This window comes from Rattus norvegicus, chromosome 7 (genome assembly GCF_021556685.1).
Source record: "Rattus norvegicus strain SHRSP/BbbUtx chromosome 7, alternate assembly SHRSP_T2T, whole genome shotgun sequence".
NCBI lineage: Eukaryota > Metazoa > Chordata > Mammalia > Rodentia > Muridae > Rattus > Rattus norvegicus.
The window spans coordinates 137,735,085-137,752,553 of NC_141540.1; the positions used below are offsets into that span (position 1 = coordinate 137,735,085).

General features: G+C 45.6%; 2 long non-coding RNA genes across 2 annotated transcripts; one reads left to right on the forward strand and one right to left on the reverse strand.

The window, feature by feature from the left end:
- The first annotated feature begins 743 nt into the window (after positions 1-743).
- LOC108351545 (uncharacterized) lies at positions 744-17,174 on the forward strand. Its single transcript, XR_015625978.1, has 3 exons — positions 744-848; positions 4,989-5,184; positions 16,998-17,174. It is a non-coding gene; the product is annotated as an uncharacterized LOC108351545 (long non-coding RNA).
- On the reverse strand, positions 2,686-9,237 carry LOC148004965 (uncharacterized). Its single transcript, XR_015625979.1, has 3 exons — positions 8,892-9,237; positions 6,504-6,613; positions 2,686-5,143 (listed from the first exon to the last, which is right to left on the reverse strand). It is a non-coding gene; the product is annotated as an uncharacterized LOC148004965 (long non-coding RNA).
- Positions 17,175-17,469: the final 295 nt, after the last annotated feature.

The window sequence follows — 17,469 nt, forward strand, 5'->3', positions numbered from 1 at the left end:
CTAGAAGTTCTTTCAACGCAATCCCTTGCCAGAGCAGCCAGGTTGCTGGATTAAAATCCCTCTACAGGGACTTCCCCAGAAATGAGAGCACATTTAGGATTGTTATGCACAGGTCTGGGCTCAGGCTGACTCAACTTTAAATCATGGTCTCGCCTCTCCATATTTTTGAGAGCCTTAGAATGAGTTCAGCTGTGAACTCATTCATCTTCCACCTCTGTAAAAAGCCTTAGACGGAGCTTTAGAAAGTGTCAGTTTCGACATGTGTGAGCGCTAGCTGTTATCACCTGCATGGTTTAATTCACAGAGGTGAATTAAAAACAAAGGACGGTATTTTCTCTCTCCCTTTTAAAGTAAAATTTTTATTCAAATTATGCTTCTGGTTTGAGTATTAACTTAGACAACGTTTTTCTCTACTAGGTAAACATTTAAGCACGGGGATCTATGTGAGGAATGGAAAAGAGCATCATGCTGGGGTTTGGAGATCTGGGCTCTTTTTGTTGTCCGCACATCAGCCACCGTGTGATTTTATATACTTCGAATTTCTGGCTATCAGTCCATTCATCTGTATGATCTGCGGGCTAACCCACGTCATCACTTTCTAATAGCTCACTTCGATGGATGTACACTAATATGCAGTAACTTAAATTTATTTGGGGATTGGATCAACTTTTTGTGTGTGGAGCATCTCGCAAGGCTGGCGTGGTGCGGTGCATGCTGGGAAACACTGCCTTACGTCATCCCTCAGAAGCCCCTCGGAGCGCCGATCTGCCTGCTGAGCCTGCGAGCAGTGCAACCTCAAGAGCATTTCATAACCTTGCTGCGCTTCAGTTCCGTGTTCACAAAACAAGGTAAACTACACGTGCTTTAAAGTATTGTGTGAAGATATGAAACACCACACAAATGCCGAGATAATTCTCAGAGGAGCCCACAGCAGCCTAAGTTTAAGACAACATAGGCCATAAACGCGCAAATGTGTTTGGGCTAGCGAAAGTGGTAAATAGAACTTCTCCGACAACAAGGGCATTTCCTGATTATTCTTTAGGGTTGATTTTTTAATTATCACGGTGTGTTTGTCTTCGTGAGTTTTTTCATACACTCGAAATGTCTGCTGGTCTAATTCACGGACAGATATTTTAATCTGACCTCTTCAATTTGCAAGGAACAGAGGGGAAAAAAACTCGGAGATTGTGTTTCTCCCAGGCTGTTCTCATGGGCTGGATCCCGTGTTTTCCATACATAAGAAATAAAACGGCTGTGAGGGGCTGCAGGGAAAGCGACTGTAATGGAATGCCATGAAGTAGATGCAAGGGATGTGATTTGGCGTGAGAGGAGAATATGTTTCTGATTATGTCATTTGCTGGCTGAGTGAGCCTGGGCAAGCTCCGGATCCGGAGAACCAGATCCCCCCTCCTTAAAACGGAATCTGAGACAAAACATTGTACAGTTGTGGAAAACAAGAACGGTTCTCTGTGATATTGGGGTTTTTTTTTTATACAATATTAGCTCCATGACCTTTAAAAAATTGAAAATAGATTTTTTTTCATGCAGTATATTCTGATTAAGGTTTCCCCTCTCTCGAATCTTCCCAGGTCATCCTTATGTTTCACCCATCCAAATTCACACCCGCCTCTCTCCTTAGAACACAAGCATGAAAAAATAATGATAATAGTAAATTAAATTTAGATCAAAACAAAAACAAAGAAGTCAGAATAGGATAAAACAAACACATAAAAGAAAAGCATGAGAAATGCAAACAGATGCTGACACACACATTTGCACACACACATTTGCACACACAGAGGGTCCGTAAGATAAAATCAGAAGCAATAATGTATAAGCAAAATATCTGTAAGGAAAAAGTGTCCAGACAAAGCACATCTTTTTTCATTCTTTTACCCTGGGGTGATGTCTGTCCTTGATGTTAAAGTGTGGTTCTTAGGTAGTAGAAGGATGGATCCTGTTTTCAAATCTCTTCTGTTAGTCTGTGTCTTTTTGTTGGGGGGAATTAAGACCATTGATGTTAAGAGTTATCAATGAGAAGTGTTTACCGCTTCCTGCTATTTGGTTGTTACGCTTCGAGTTTTCTCTTTTGACTTGCTGGCCGGGGATTACTTATTCCCCTTTTTCTTGGATATGGCAAGCTTCCTGGATCGAAGCTTTCCAGTGCTCTCTGTAGAGCTGGACTTGTGGATAGATACTACTTGAATTTGGCTTTTCTCGTGGAATGGTTTTCTTTTACTATCTATTGTGATTGATAGTTTGACTGGGTATAGTGGTCTGGGCTGGCATCTGTGGTCTCTCAGAGTTTGTAGAGCACCTCTTCAGACACTTCTGGGTCTTAGAGTCTCCATTCAGAAGTCAAGTGTTATTCTAATGGGTTTGCCTTTACATGTTGCTTGGTCCTTTTCCCTTGAGCCTTTAATAGTCCTTCTCTGCCCTGTACATTTAATTGATTATAATGTGCTGGGTGACTTTCTTCCTGGTGTTCTGTATGTTTTTGTACTTTGATAGGTGCCTCCTCCTTTAGGTTAGTTGTGTTTTCTATCTATGATTTTGTTGAAGATGTTTTCTGTGCCTTTTAGTTGGGTTTCTTCTTTCTTTATTCCTAGTATTCATAGAACTGGTCTTTTTCATACTGTCTCAGATTTCCTGAGTATCTGGTTTGTTTTTGTTTTTTTTTTTTTTAATTTAAGATTTTCTTTGACTGGTGTTATGGTTTGTTTATGCTCAGCCCAGGGAGTGGCGCTATGAGGGGGTGTGGCCCTGTTGGAGTAGGTGTGTCACTGTGGGCTTGGGCTTTAAGACCCTCATCCTAGTATTCAGATAGCAGCCTTAGATGAAGATGTAGAACTCTCAGCTCCTCCTGCACCATGCCTGCCTGTATACTGCCATGTTCCCACCTTGATGATAATGGACTGACCCTTTGAATCTGTAAGCCAGCCCCAATGAAATGTTGTCCTTGTAAGAGTTGCCTTGGTCATGGTGTCTGTTCACAGCAGTAAACCCTGACTAACACAACTGGGCTGTCCATTTCGTCCATCTTGTCTGCTGTGCCCAACCCTCCTTGACATCTTTCGATTTCTGCTGGTGGGGCTTTGCTCTATTTTTTCCTTCCTAAAGTTTTCACGCCCAGTTTCCCCAAGGTTTGGTTTCCTTCAGTGAGTCTATTTCTGCTTCCGTGTCTTGAGTGGCTTCCTTCATTTCATTCCAGTACGCGTCTGTGTTTTCACCGTATCCCTTTTAAAGACCTTGAACATGTTCATAATAGATGCTTTGAAGGTCTTGTCTTGTCAGTTCCATTACATTTCTTGGGTCCTCATTAATGGGGCTTCTGGGTTCCGGTGGAGCCACAATGTCCTGGATATTATTGTGTTTTTATGCTGGTGTCCAGGAACCTCAGTTTGGGATGATTGTAATTCTGGATATATACATATACATGTACATATACATATACACATATACATACACATTGTAAACATCATCTACATTATATACATTGTATACACTGTATACATTGTATACATCATACACATACACACACACCACACACACACTCTACATACACACATACACACACATACACACACATTACACACACACACACACACACACACACACACACACACACACACACACGTCTCCATGCTTAGGTGTTCTTTGGTTCCCGTTGCTGTCCCTGGTCTTAGTGTTGGTGTGGATTGCCTTGGACAGAGTGCTTCTGAGTCCCTGGCAGGCGTGGGCTCTGGGGATCTGGGGTAGAATCTGTTTCTAGGTATTAGGAACTGATGGGAAGGACTGAGGATAGACTAGGAGGGGGCGAGGGTCCACAGGAAGGAGGAGAGCTGCTTCTGCCAGGGGAATCTGCTGATCCCACAGGGAGTGAAGTCAGAGAGGGAAGCCAGGTTTGCGCAGGTGGCCTGCTGCAGGGCCCGGGTGACACTGAGGAATCTGCAGTGGAGAACAGGGAGGAGAATGAAGCTCTCCTACCTGATGCCCAGGCCAGCGTAACCAGAGGGTTCCCGGGTAGAGAATGCCCTTTGGCATTGGCAACTGACACGAAGGGATGGGGTGAGGGAGGAAGGCTGGGTCCTTCAAAGGTCTGCAGTGTCCTAGGGAATGCTGGTGGCTTTGGTAAGGTATTAGAAGCAGATGTGGACTGATGAACAAGAAACTACCAGCTAGGCGTCACCTTCTGGAAGTGTACAAACACTTTATCTTGCATTTTGTAATTAAACAGCACACAAAAGTCCGGCACATAACAAGCTTATAAAATATGCAGCATACATTATCCAAAACATAGCTATTATGTTGGATTCCATATCATTTTTGTTTTACAGATTCTATTTAATCTATATGTTTACCGTCTTGCTTATACAGTGTGACCTATGTGGATATCCTATAAGAGTCTTTCTGCAGGGCTAAAGTTAAAGGTATTTACCATTCTTGCAGAGGACCCAGGCTCAGTTCTCAGCATCCTCATGGTGGCTTACAGTCACTAGTGATTTCCAGGAGGTTCTGACGGTGTCTTCTTGCCTTTTCACTCACCAGGCATACAAGTAGTACACAGACACACTTGCAGACGAGACGCACACACACGCTATTTTCATTTTCTTTAAAGATTTATGTGTATGAGTACACTGTAGCCATCTCCAGACACACCAGCAGAGGGCATCGGATCTCATTACAGATGGCTGTGAGCCACCATGTGGTTGCTGGGATTTGAACTCAGGACCTCTGGAAGAGCAGTCAGTGCTCTTAACTGCTGAGCCATCTCTCCAGCCCGAGCACGCACTCTCACACAACACACACACACACACACACACACACACACACACACACACACACACACGCACGTAAAATAAATAAGTATTTAGAAAGGGGGCTGGGGGTGGAGAGTTAAAGGAAACCTTGCCTTTACAAGGTTAGAGAAATATATTGAATGTCACTTATGTTGCTTCTTCCCTCCCCTCCCCCACCCTGCCCCTTAGGGTGAGTTGAAAAACTATTTCATTGGTCCGCTCCTCTAGAGGTGGCTGGAACCTACTGTCCCAGTAGTCATGGATATGAAACAGAGATGCCGCTGCGTAGAGTGGAAGCCAGCCTGGTCACGTGGAGAGGACTGACGGGGAACCCGTGTGAGCACCTGAGAGGTTGAACAAGAAGCCAGAAGAGAAAACTGATCAGGTAACAATGTAAAACCTGAGAGGAAGTGAGGACAGCACGTATGGTTCCCGAGAGAGTCACAGAGGCTCCCAGCTCCCTCCACAAGCTCCTGTCAGCACTAAAGCTGAGTGATGAATCACCAGGAGACCTGCACACACTTAGGACAGACGAGCAGCCTGGTTTCCTTTTCTATGGGCCCTTCCCAGTTTATTCTTAAGTGCTTGGGGATACTTGGATTGTCTTAGGAAATAGAAGGAAATATGAAACACTATTTGTTATTTTCTTCAGATTTTCTCTGTATGGTAGATTATTTAAACGAACCCCCCAAATTTCCCCCTCATTCTCTTCATTTGTATAGTGTGACATAGCATATCCCCCTTTAATGAGGGTTAGTATGTATCCCCACACTTTGAGTCTGTGTTGGTCATGTGACTCACTTTGACAAATAGGCCGTCAGCAGCCCAGGTATAAGCAGGAGCTGGCAGAGCATTTCTATGTTGGTGCTCCCCTTCTCGCTGTGTTGGCAACACCAAGACACACCCCAGGAGAACAGGAACCACCATGTTAAAGTTGTTGAAGGTGTCAGATGACTGGGGTGGGGTGGTGACCACTAGCCAGCGAGCACTAGCCGTTAGGTGTGCATAGAGCCATCCAGGGTCGTAAAGTCACCCTCAAAATCAATAGTTTGCCGCAGATCCCTAAAGCGCTCAGGGAGGATCAGAAAAGAACTCGCCGGTGCCAAGACAATAACCCGACTGACTCATAGAACTGTAAGCTAAGTCATGAGGATTAAAGTAAAGGTCCTCCTACTGGGCCCGCTCATCCACCACTGAGTGACAAATCTGCCCTCCGGGTTCACAGCTCAAAACAATCAATTCTACCCCCTCCGTTTCGCAAGGAGGGATCTAAGTAGTGGGTGCTTTAGGTTCAGGGTCCCCTAAGGCTGAAGTGAAGGTGGCTGATGTTAAATCAATCTCAGGGCTTTTGGCAGGCCTCGGGTCTTTGCCGTCTGTCTGTCTGACAGAGGTATCATTTCTCTTGCCACATACGTCTCTCCAAAAGTTTTTTTTTTTTTTTTTTTTTTTTTTTTTTTTTTTTTTTTTTTTTTTATAGCATGGCAGCGTGCTTCCCAGAGCAAGAGCAACTGGGAGAGCTCCCAGAGTTAGAAGGTGCAGTCTTTTTATAACCGACTCATAGAAGTAATTCCTCCTCGTTTGCACTGAAGCTATTAAAAGCTATTAAAAGTGGGTCACGAAATCCAGCCCCTAAACGAGGTGAGGGAGGCGCACAGGGCGTGGCGATGGAAGAAAGCATCAGCCTTTGAGGCTGACTGTACACACCCTCGGAAAGACACTGGTTTTTCTCTAAACGCAGTAAGAAATTGCCGCAACACCAACTTGTTAAACGGAGGCTTGTCCCATGCTGTTCAACTCCAGATGACCAGGAAACCCTACAAAAGAAAAACGTGGCAACGTGGCAAGAATTAGTCTGAAAATTGCAGTTATTTTTCATCAAACCAACCATATTTAAATGGAGAGAATGTAGAGTGGAGAAATAGGATCGAGACTTCATAGTGCGAGATAAAATCAAGCAGAACTAATCATATGTGTGTGTGTATGTGTGTGTGTGTGTGTGTGTGTGTGTGTGTGTGTGTGTGTGTGTGTGTGTACATAAATACATACTGTGGATTGGCCAGTTCCTGAGGAGGCCAGAAGAGGTCATCAAACCCCTTGGAACTGGAATCACAGGTGACTATGAGCTGTCATGCGTTTGCTGGGAATGAAACCCAGGCCTCTTCAAGAGCAGGCAGTACTATTAACCACTGAGCCGTCCTTCTGGCCCCAAGATCTAGTCTTAAATGTTGCCATAGAAAACTCTAAGTATGTCTTCAAAGAACACAGGTAGCTTTTGAACATTTTTTAATCACAGCAATGACATAATCAGTGTGAGGGGGTAGGGGGTTGGGGGAGGCATCCCTCCAGGTGTCACAGCCAGCAGTGAAATGATCTGTGAAGAGTTGAAAATGAAAACTCAGCCTGTCTTAGACTGAGTCTCTCACACCAGGTGATTTATTGCAAGCATACTTAAACCTGGTACCGACTGGGGGGAAAAGGTTTTCTGGTGTAATACAGCCCCCTGTGCACAAGGAGGCATAATTACATCGGCACTCAGAGACCATGCCATTTGTTCCAAGAAGATGGGCTCTAGAGATTTCAGAGCCTAAGGAAAGATCTGGCTTGGTCTCGTTCACACAGATAGATAGCATCAAGGTCCTGGTTGTGGGAGTTCAGGGGAGCTATACAGATAAAGTAAGGGTAGTTCAGACTTTTAGGGAGCCCCTGGCTGTACCGGCAATGTGAAGGTTGTTTAGACTAGCTAACCGTGGTTCTGGTTGTGAGAGCTTGATAAGACCAGGCCCAAGAGATAACACAGATTGCCAGGCTGTTAATTACCCACAATGCCCAGCCCTCTGGATGGAAGAATGGGGTTTACATTCTTTCCTTTGTAGAAGACAATTCCATGAGCTTAGCACTCCTGGCTTCCCTGAGGATCTGTCGGCACAAGGAATTTCGTGCTCCCAACAAATCAGGGCCATGGCCTGGGAGTGTCACCAATGTGGTGTATGTCTAGGATTGTTAGGACAGGGGAGAACAGACAGAAAGAGCTCACAATGGAGTTACAGATCATAGGCTCATGTTGCTGCTCTATCCCCTGCTATAGTGGAAATGTTGGTTTCTTTAATCCCAAGAATCTTGCAGGAATCTGTTTTTGTTTTAACCCCGGGTATGGGATATGGGGCTGCTTTAGAGTGTCCTCAGCAGGTGACTATGGCTTGCCTCATGTTCTGGCAGGGGCGTGAGGTTGCCAGCCACAGATAAGTCCTGCAAATGTATGACATTTGGAATTCTGGGGACTCTTGAGAGGGTTTAAAATGCTAGAGCCCCGAGAGGAGTGGTGGCCGCTGCTGCCCCTGTCCTTGCCCCTGCTGCCCCGCTGCTCCCACTGCAATCACTGGTTGCTAATGGCTGGTGGGAGGACACTGCCCCAAGGAACTCAAGGATGTTAATCAGCAGGAATTAGTCTATTGAGATCAATGCCCCCTTTCTCCTCTGTCCTTCTTCCTCTCCTACCTTAGGGGGTTGGAACGGATTGGGGTGGAGAAGGATGGTGAGAAAAAGGAATCATTAAGTCAGCAAAATTCCACCTACACCTTGCCAACAATGTGACCTTAAAAGCAACTAGCAACTGTGCCATGGCCTCATTACCTATAAAAGAGAGAAAGAAAGAAAGAAAGAAAGAAAGAAAGAAAGAAAGAAAGAAAGAAAGAAAGAAAGAAAGAAAGAGAGAAAGAAAGAAGAAAGGAAGAAAGAAGAAAGGAAGGAAGAAAGGAAAAAAGAAGAAGGAAAGAGAAAGAAAGAAGGAAGGAAGGAAGAAAGAAGAAAGGAAGAAAGAAGAAAGGAAGGAAGAAAGGAAAAAGAAGAAGGAAAGAAAGAGAGAAAGAAAGAAAGAAAGAAAGAAAGAAAGAAAAAAGAGGTTGAGATGTATAACTTCCAAGATGCTTTGTAGAACCTTACAAACAGAAGAGTTTAACTCCATGGGTTTCTGTGAAATCATTTAAAATATTTAAGAGATCTGGGCTATTGAAGGAGCAAAACCATCCTCGGTGGTTGTCAGTCAAGGACAAACCCCTCTCTTTATCCCACCATCTTCCAATGCAGAAGTCTCACCTGCAGAAGAGTTGACAGCGGTCCTCAAGTCTCTGCTTCAGCATCTCTAGTGATGACTCATTCTCTTGGAAGAAAGCATGCATTCCATTCCCGGCGAGCCACAATACTGCTCTCGTCTTGTTTTATGCTGAGGTCAAGTTTTCTCATCGCCAAATGCTCATTCTCTGTGATTGTATGTGAATGGTCATTGGTTATGCCTGGTTCTTTTATGCCGAACAGTCTGAAGTACCAGAGGATGTGAGTCTTGTCGCTATCTTGAACATCCAGAGGGAAAAGACAACCATTTGTGTGAATCTTCAAATTCTTCGGTGCCAGTGCGTGTTCCAGTGCTGGTTTGAAAAGGTCTGTATGTATCAGTGCTTGGCCATAGGCAGTAGCACTATTAGGAGGTGTGGCCTTTTTGTAGGTGTGGCCCTGTTGGAGGAAGTGGGTCATTGCATAGGCAGGCTTTGAGGTCTCCTATGGGCAAGCTCTACCCAGTGTGGAATCAGAACCTCCTCCTGGCTGCCTTCGGATCAAGAAGTAGAACCCTCAGCTCCTCCAGCACTATGTCTGACTGCACCATACTTCCCGCCATAGTAACAACAGACTGGAGCTCTGAAACTGTAAGCCAGTCCCCATTAAATGTTAGCCTTTACAGGAGTTGCCTTGGTCAAGGTGTCTCTTCACGGCAATAAAATCCCTAGCTAAAACAGTTCCTCTTTACAGCCCATCTTTCTCTTGGTTGTTGAGTTAGGAACACAGCTCAGAATCTCTCACTCAAGATCAGAATATGTGTTTCTCCATTGTGTGAGCTCCAGAGAAGAGGCTCGTGGAAGGAGCAAGTTGACTGGGATTCAGACCCCTTTAAGATCACCTGTGGAAACTGCACTTGGGCCGTACTTGCCAATGAAATGGGTGTGGCCTCTGGATTGGTCATGGCGGGAGAGGCTGCAAACACCCACAGGCTCTTGAATTCCTCAGGTTGTGTGCAACAAGCATTTCTCAACAACTCCCAGAACAGCATACAATTAAATTCAGACTATTGAGCTGATGAGTTTCAAAATGCTTGCTGTCTCTTCTAATACTGTGCCCCCCTCAACGTTATCGGAGGGGTAGGACACAGTTCAAAGCCCTGCCCCCACAATCCAAACTCACTGTATTATGACTCAGATATTAAATGGTCTACAGAGATCATACATTAAAGGCTTGGCACCCCTGTGTCAGTGTTCAGCTCTGGGTCTTTCAAAGCCTTGTATTCATCCATGGGCATAGCCATTGATGGATTTGTTGAGTAACAGGCTAGTGGTCAGGAAACAGAGCCTAGCTGGGAGATAAAGGTCAATGGGGAGTTCCTGAAAGGTATATGGTGTCCCCAGCTCCCTCCCCGATGCCTGGCTTCCATGAGGAAAGCCGCTTTGCTTTACTGAATGATGTCATGTTCTACCATGCCCCAGGCCCAGAGACAATGGAGCCAAGGGACTATGGACTGCAGTCTTTCAAAGCGAGCTTTATCTAAGGTTGTTTTTCTTGGCTATGTTTCGTCACATGGTGACTACTGACTACTGTCTAGGCAGCACCACCCAGTATACCAATCTGAACCCGTGGGCCTCTGAGTAAGTCAAGGTCTCCCAACTTTCTTTTCCTTATCTCTGTATTATATATCTTATAATATGTAATGCCCGCCTCACTACAGTCCTACAGTACACGAGTACACTCTCACACTTATGGGTCTCCCAGTTTCTTTGCGTTTTCTCTCTTGTAAATGAAGTAGAATGCATTTTTTTCTCAATAGGTTTACAGAAAGGAAAGTATTAATCCCAACCACCAGTCATTTACTCCATGCTGTAATTCAAAGGATGGGTGTTACCCTGAGACATGCCAGTCAGCCGGAGATTACATTTGGAGAGGGGGCTCATGATCCTCTCAGACCTCCTCTGGGGTCTCTTCTGGGGACCATCCTCTTGCCAGTCAGCCTCTGGACATCACCCAAGCGGGGCCTGTCCATGCATAGCCTTTATCCCTGAGCCCAAATTCCCCCGTCACTATTTTGTGGAGGTGAGACTTAACCACTCCTGAGAACTCTTGCCACTAAGACATCTCTCTGTTAGCCAGGCTATGATCACATCTTCAGTCACCAGAGAGGAAGAAGCAGTCATGTCCTTTGTTGACAGAAGCTCCAGGGTGGCCACCTTTCCAAGATGGCGCTAGAAACCATGGTGGAATTGAGACAGCCTCCGTGCATCAACCGAAGAACAGGGAGTCTAAGGAGACAGGCCATCTCTGCCCTTTATCTTCTGCAAAGAAACCACTGAGCAGGACACTCAGTTCAACAGTGTGGGCTATTCCTCAGACCTGAAAGATCCATTTACCTCAGTGTGGTTTGAATAGCTTCATCTAAACGGTTCCGGAATGTATAGATTTGGGGTCTAGACATATTTGCATGTCCAGCATAAAACGTCTTAGGGGTGGGAGTAAACCAAACCCAAGATTCACGTGGGTGTCATCATCTACGTTTACACGCTGGCTGGGGGTAGCTTAGCAAAATCTAAAAATATGGTTTTTTGTGTGTGCATGAAACAAAGTTCCTCGTTGTGGAATTTTCCACTGAGGACATTATATCAAGGCTCACCAAGATTCTGGAGCATTCTGAGTCTCAAGAGTTTGCTCAACTTGTGAAGGCAGGCTTAGTTTCCTGTGTTTGGGGCATCCGTGACACACACTCTGGCCATGGCCCTTCCTGATGAATAGCTCATCAGGCTAAAAAGAGCTGGCTAGTGCTGATTGGCTGTTCCGTGTATGCCAGGCACAGTTCTACTTGCCTCAAAAAAGCTAAGGCTTTTGTTCGTCAGGGAAGGACTAAGGCAAAGGTATTCTCATTAGCCTCCTAGAACAATGAGGGATCCGAGGCTTGGACCTAACACCAACTCCTCTGCAATAGAAACAGTGTTTGGACCCAAGAGACAGGGCTCCAAAGCCCAGGCTCACCCACCCATTCTGCTCTCTCAGACACTGCTTCCCTTGGGGTGGTCCCCAGCTCACCCTTCCTTGCCTATGTCTTTTCAGTGACAAAGCAAAAGAGCCTAATGCTTGCCAAGCCCATGCCGCCTTAAGGAAATGCACACAAAGCATTTAATGTCATCCTCAGCCTAACTCCTTGACACAGGGTAACAGACGCATCCATTTTCCAGCTGGGAACGAGCTTCAGGGTGAGTTCCCTCCTCACCCAGAGGAAGAGGCAGATGATCTGACTACAGCATTGTGCAGAGGTGTAACACCTCATCCCCCAGCCTCAGAGCATCCCCCCGGGGACACTCCCACTTAGCACTTCAAGCATCTCTCACAATAGTACTTTGCTTCGTGGATATTTCCGTAATATATAACTGCGCTACTTCTCTAGGGCATCCTGCCTGGTCAAATGCTGAATGTTTGTGTGGTTAAATGAAACTGAATCAAGCACCAGGGAGGCGGCCTTCATGAAGGAGGCAGGCTCCTTCTTGCCAACCCCGACGCGTCCAAGTTCTTGAAAAACGAGCTGTCATTCTCCTCGATGCGCTAAGCCTTTTGGGAAGGAAGAAGCGAACTGAAGCAAGCAGCTACGTGCCTTGAGCCCCAGAAAAGGAAGCTCCTGCTTCCAGACATGACAGGTCCATCAAATATGCTGTGTTAACTCCAGCAGCACGCATCAAGCAGTTTGCTAATGCATAGGCGTGTGCAGACAGGCTCATAAGCGGAGAGACATCCTCACCCCAAGGTGCCAGAACGCCTTTTTAAAAAAAAACCCACAAACCCAATTTAACTTGAATCTGACATGATTCCTGCAGAAGAAAATAATTTGCTTGGCAATTTCCTCTTATCATATGCCATGTTTTCCTTGAACGTGTCTGTTAATTAGCCCGGTTTATACTATGCCAGCTGGACAAGTAATTAGACATGGGGGCATGGCAACACACATCCAGAATCCCAGCACTCCAGATGAGCAAACAGGAGGAACACAAGTTCAAGGTCACTCTTGGCTACTCTGCAAGTTCAAGACCAGTCTGGGGTACATGAGACCCTGACTGTCCATTCTCCCTAAAGGAACAAGATCCATCCTTGTTCAGCCGTCATCAGAGAAGCTTCCTCCTGCGGCAGATGGAAACGGATACAGAGACAGCCAGACAGTACAGAGTGAGAGACATTTGGAAAACTCAGCATATACAGATGTCTCCACCAGCTTCCTCCCCCTCAGGGCTCAGGGAACTGCAGGGAAGAGGAGGAGGGAAAAGTATAGAAGCCAGAAGGGATGGGGGACACCAAAGAGTCACTTTCTACACACGACAGGGCTGGCTCTCGTGGTGGCCAATACAAAACGGTAGAGATGTTTGGAGGTTCTTTGTATCATAATGTTAAGTTGGGTGTTTTGGTGGTGGGGGTTGTCTCTGTTTTTGTTTTAATCTTACGGGTTCTTTGCGTGTGTTATGGCCTCTGGTTTGGGGGTCTTTATGGGATTCCTGTGTGTGAAAAGTATGTGTCTCTGTGCCTATATGTGTTTCCTTGTACTTTTGTTTGGCTCTTTTACTGTACTGTATTTTTTTAATGATTATTCTTTTTTCCCCGCCTCCCCCCCCCATGATTATTCTTTAGAAGCCTGTTTTGGGTCTAAGGAAACAGAAAGGGCATAGATCCAGATAGGAGGGGCATGGGAAGGGCATGAGGGTAGTAGAAGTAAGGGAAACCGTAATCAGAACATATTATATGAAAAAAATATTTTCGACAAAAGATAAAGGAAGAAAAACAGACAGGCAGGCAGACAGACAGACAGATAGACAGACAGACACGAGAAGGCCCAGGGTCCATTCTGTCATTGCTGGAACCAGAAAAACAAACCAACTGTGTCTAAGGTAGGATTTTACTGCCATGAGCAGACACCATGACCAAGGCAGTTCTTACAAGGTCAACATTTCATTGGGGTTGGCTTATAAGTTCAGAGATGCAGTCCATTATCATCCAGGCAGGCATGGTGCAGGAGGAGCTGAGAGTTCTACATCTTCCTCTGAAGACTGCTACAAGAAGACTGGCTTCCAGGCAGCTAGGATGAGTCTCTTAAAGCCCAAACACACAATGACACATTTACTCCAACAGGGCCACACCTCCAAACAGTGCCATTCCCTGAGATGAGCATATTCAAACCATCGCAAACGGGAACAGTATATGTCCATTATAGCTTCAACTGCCTCCCTTCCCCCTTTCAAAGGAGGCAAACCAAATTTATCTTGCCTAATTTTGATTGGCTGAAAGACAGGGGGTGACTGTAACATCCATCTTCCTGGTGATGCAGTGAAATACCAGAGAAAGAGAGGAGGCTTTAGCTCACACTTTAACCTACACTTTAGGGTTCATATACTACAGTCAGTGAGGGGTGACTTGGCAGAAACTGGGTTTGAGTTGGTCAAAAAGGCTGCATGCATGGGTGACACATTTGAAGGGAGTGGACGCTGGGAAATGGAGACAAAGAGAGGCTCTGTCACAGAAGGTTTCTGACGGAAACAAATCTGAAAAGGGACAATGAAGCATTGGTAGTTAGCTGAGAGAGCCCTGGTAAGGAATTAGCAGAGTCTCCCATGTAGAGCGCTGTGTACTAGGTGGGTAGTTGCAGGACCCAGGAGCAGCACAGGCTGTAGGAGAGCAGAGGATATGGAATATGTGTAAGTGTAAGATTCATGGCTTCTGTAACGTCAACTGCCACTCATGAGGCTGATGTGTTAGGAGACGGAAGATGGCGGAGGTTTGCAGTGGTAACCTCGTATAGACAGTTGGCTGGAGGTGAGGATAAGAGTGCAGGGCAGAGGGGTTGGGGATTTAGCTCAGTGGTAGAGCGCTTGCCTAGGAAGCGCAAGGCCCTGGGTTCGGTCCCCAGCTCCGAAAAAAAAGAACCAAAAAAAAAAAAAAAAGAGTGCAGGGCAGAGACAGGGACTCAGCGGTGCCTGGAGAGCACATGTGAGCCAGCTATGGTGATCTGGCATTCTTCAACTGCCCAGCTGTTGGGGTTTCAGAGCAGAGCAAGGGGCTGGCAGACACACTGAACCTTATCAGCAGGATATGGTGCCTACCTGCCTGTTCTGACCTTGTGATGGCCAACATCTTAACTAAGAGGGTTAGGGAGCGGCTCCCCAGGTGACTTGGGCTGTAGACTAATTACCATGGCTAACACTTGTAAAGTAGGTGATGACCACAAGATATGAGGAAGAGGGACTGGAGACGGGAAAACCATCACGTTACAGGTGAGGCTCCCCCTGAAGGCAATAATGCAGATTTTAATGAAGTAAAGAGGGATGAATTTTACCTCGTTTTCATTCTCCTCAATAACACAACTGAATCCTCAAAAGGAAAAGAAGTTCTCCCAAACAAAAAATGTATCATCTATACTAAGTAATACAATATTATCATTAAGAACGCATGTGCTGTGTCTCCTCCTCCTCACTTGTGTCTACTTGACACAACCTAGAGTCAACTGGGAGGGGGACTTGGCACATGGCAGAAATACGTTTAGCACAAGGCAACATGAATAAAAGAGGTGACGACCAGCCGCGTTAGCTATTATTTTGTTGTTACCAGAACTGCTTGTGGATGGGAAAAAGCAGACACTGGGCAGGCGCTGCCCACTTTCATCTTCCTGTGACCTGGTTCTTAGGAAATGCTCTCAGAGCACTGGTGCCGGGAGGCCTGCCTTTGGATGGGTGGCTTTCCTGCTCTCTCTTCAGCCACACTCTTCAGGGACATCTCATGGATTCTTATCTTTGCTTCTTTCTCCCAGCTATCTGGTCGACCCCTTTCTTCCTTCTTCCCTTCCTAATCTTCCTTTTCTACCTTAAGAGTACAGGAGTGTTTTGTTTTGTTTTGTTTTGTTTTTTTGGATTACCAGAAACATTTAATATCACTCGCCTTTGATTTCACTATGAGTTAAGTTTGCCAAGCATGTTAAGCATTTGCAGACCCAGGCTAGGCGCCATCTGACATTCTGCTTTCGCTTACTTCTTTCCAGACATACTTCAGCTGTACTCTGGGGCCTTCTTGCCCTGCAGCCATTTTCTTTCAGCATTTCAGGGATTGAACTACTTTGGATGTTATCCAAGAAGGACCAATTTTCTTCTCCATCTTTCTCTTGAGTGAAAAACGGCACGGGGGAACTTGGCTTTGGGACAGAAAGCCTAGATCTCGTTATTGTAGTAGATGATGTATTACAAGGAAACCAGTCGATGCTGGTATTGGGTCTAATTTCATGTAATTAAATATAGGCATTGTAAATAAAAACAAGCCCATTCTTTTGAAGTTTTCCTCTTTCACCGTTTCAAACACTTGGTTCTCTACTTGTGTGTACTTCTGCTTAACAAGAGTGGGTCTTCATTTGGGAGCAAATACTAGGAATATATTGAAATGAACAATTATTTATCACACATACGCTTTAACTTGGATATTTTAAATCAGAATTTAAATACATGGTTGTTTTGTTTCGTGTTTTGTTTTATCTCGATGAGTGCTTTCTGGTTAACTTGATGGAACTTAGACACAGCTAGGAAATTGGTGGCGTGTGTCTGCGAGGTCATTTGTAAACAGATGTAACTGCGAGGGAACAGAGGTACCCTGAAAGTGAGCGGTACCATCCCATGTGACAGAATAAAAGGAGCAAAAGAAGGAAGACATCCACAGAGTGGCATCCCTCACCCCCAGTCATTGCTACTTGACCCACTATTCAATGAATTGATCTTCCCAGCCACGCCTTCCCCACTATGACAGGCCTAACCTTCTGGACTCATGAGCCAAAAATCAACATTTCCTCTCTGGAGCTGTTTCTAGCAGGTGTGTTAACTACAGCGATACGAAAGTGACCAAAACAGATAAGAAGAGAGTAGAGGGCTCACAGGCAAGATAGGTTCTCTGTGCACAGGTACCACAGCCTGCCTTCAGGCTCTGTGAAACTCAGTTGCTGGGCAGACATGACCACAAAGCTATCCTTGGAGGTGTGGAGTGTGCAGGCCCAAGGTCCTGAGCGGGAACCCCTGAGTCTAGTTCCCCTGTGTACTTTGTTTTCTACGTGTCAAGTGCAGTTGGATTAATGGACTATTTGTGGTTTTTCTGTCTTTACAGGAGCTGCCAATTTTTTCCCTCTACTAGGACTGGTCCCTGTGATACACACAGTGTGCGGAACACTCAGATCCTGTACAGCAATATTAGATTTGCTCAGAACTCCAGTTACAGCCTGTCACTGCAGAGAAGTCGAGGCAAAGCTTAATGATGTCAACTAGTCAAGAACTGAGAGAGAAAGTCAGGTGCGGTGGCACACGCCTTTAATCCCAGAACTCAGGAGACAGAAGCAGGCCCATCTCTGGGAGCTTGGGGCCATCTTGATCTACACAGTGAGTTCTAGGACATATAGAGGTAATAGTGAGACCCTGTCCAAAAACCAAAACCAAATGAACATCCCAAAGCCGCAGAGAGTGAAGGCTTGCAAACTCATCTCTCAACGAATTTTCTCTACTCTTACACGTGGCAGGACCCCAACCCAGGGAGCAATGCTGTCCTCAGTGGGAAAGTCTTCTCATCTCAAGTAAGTTACAAG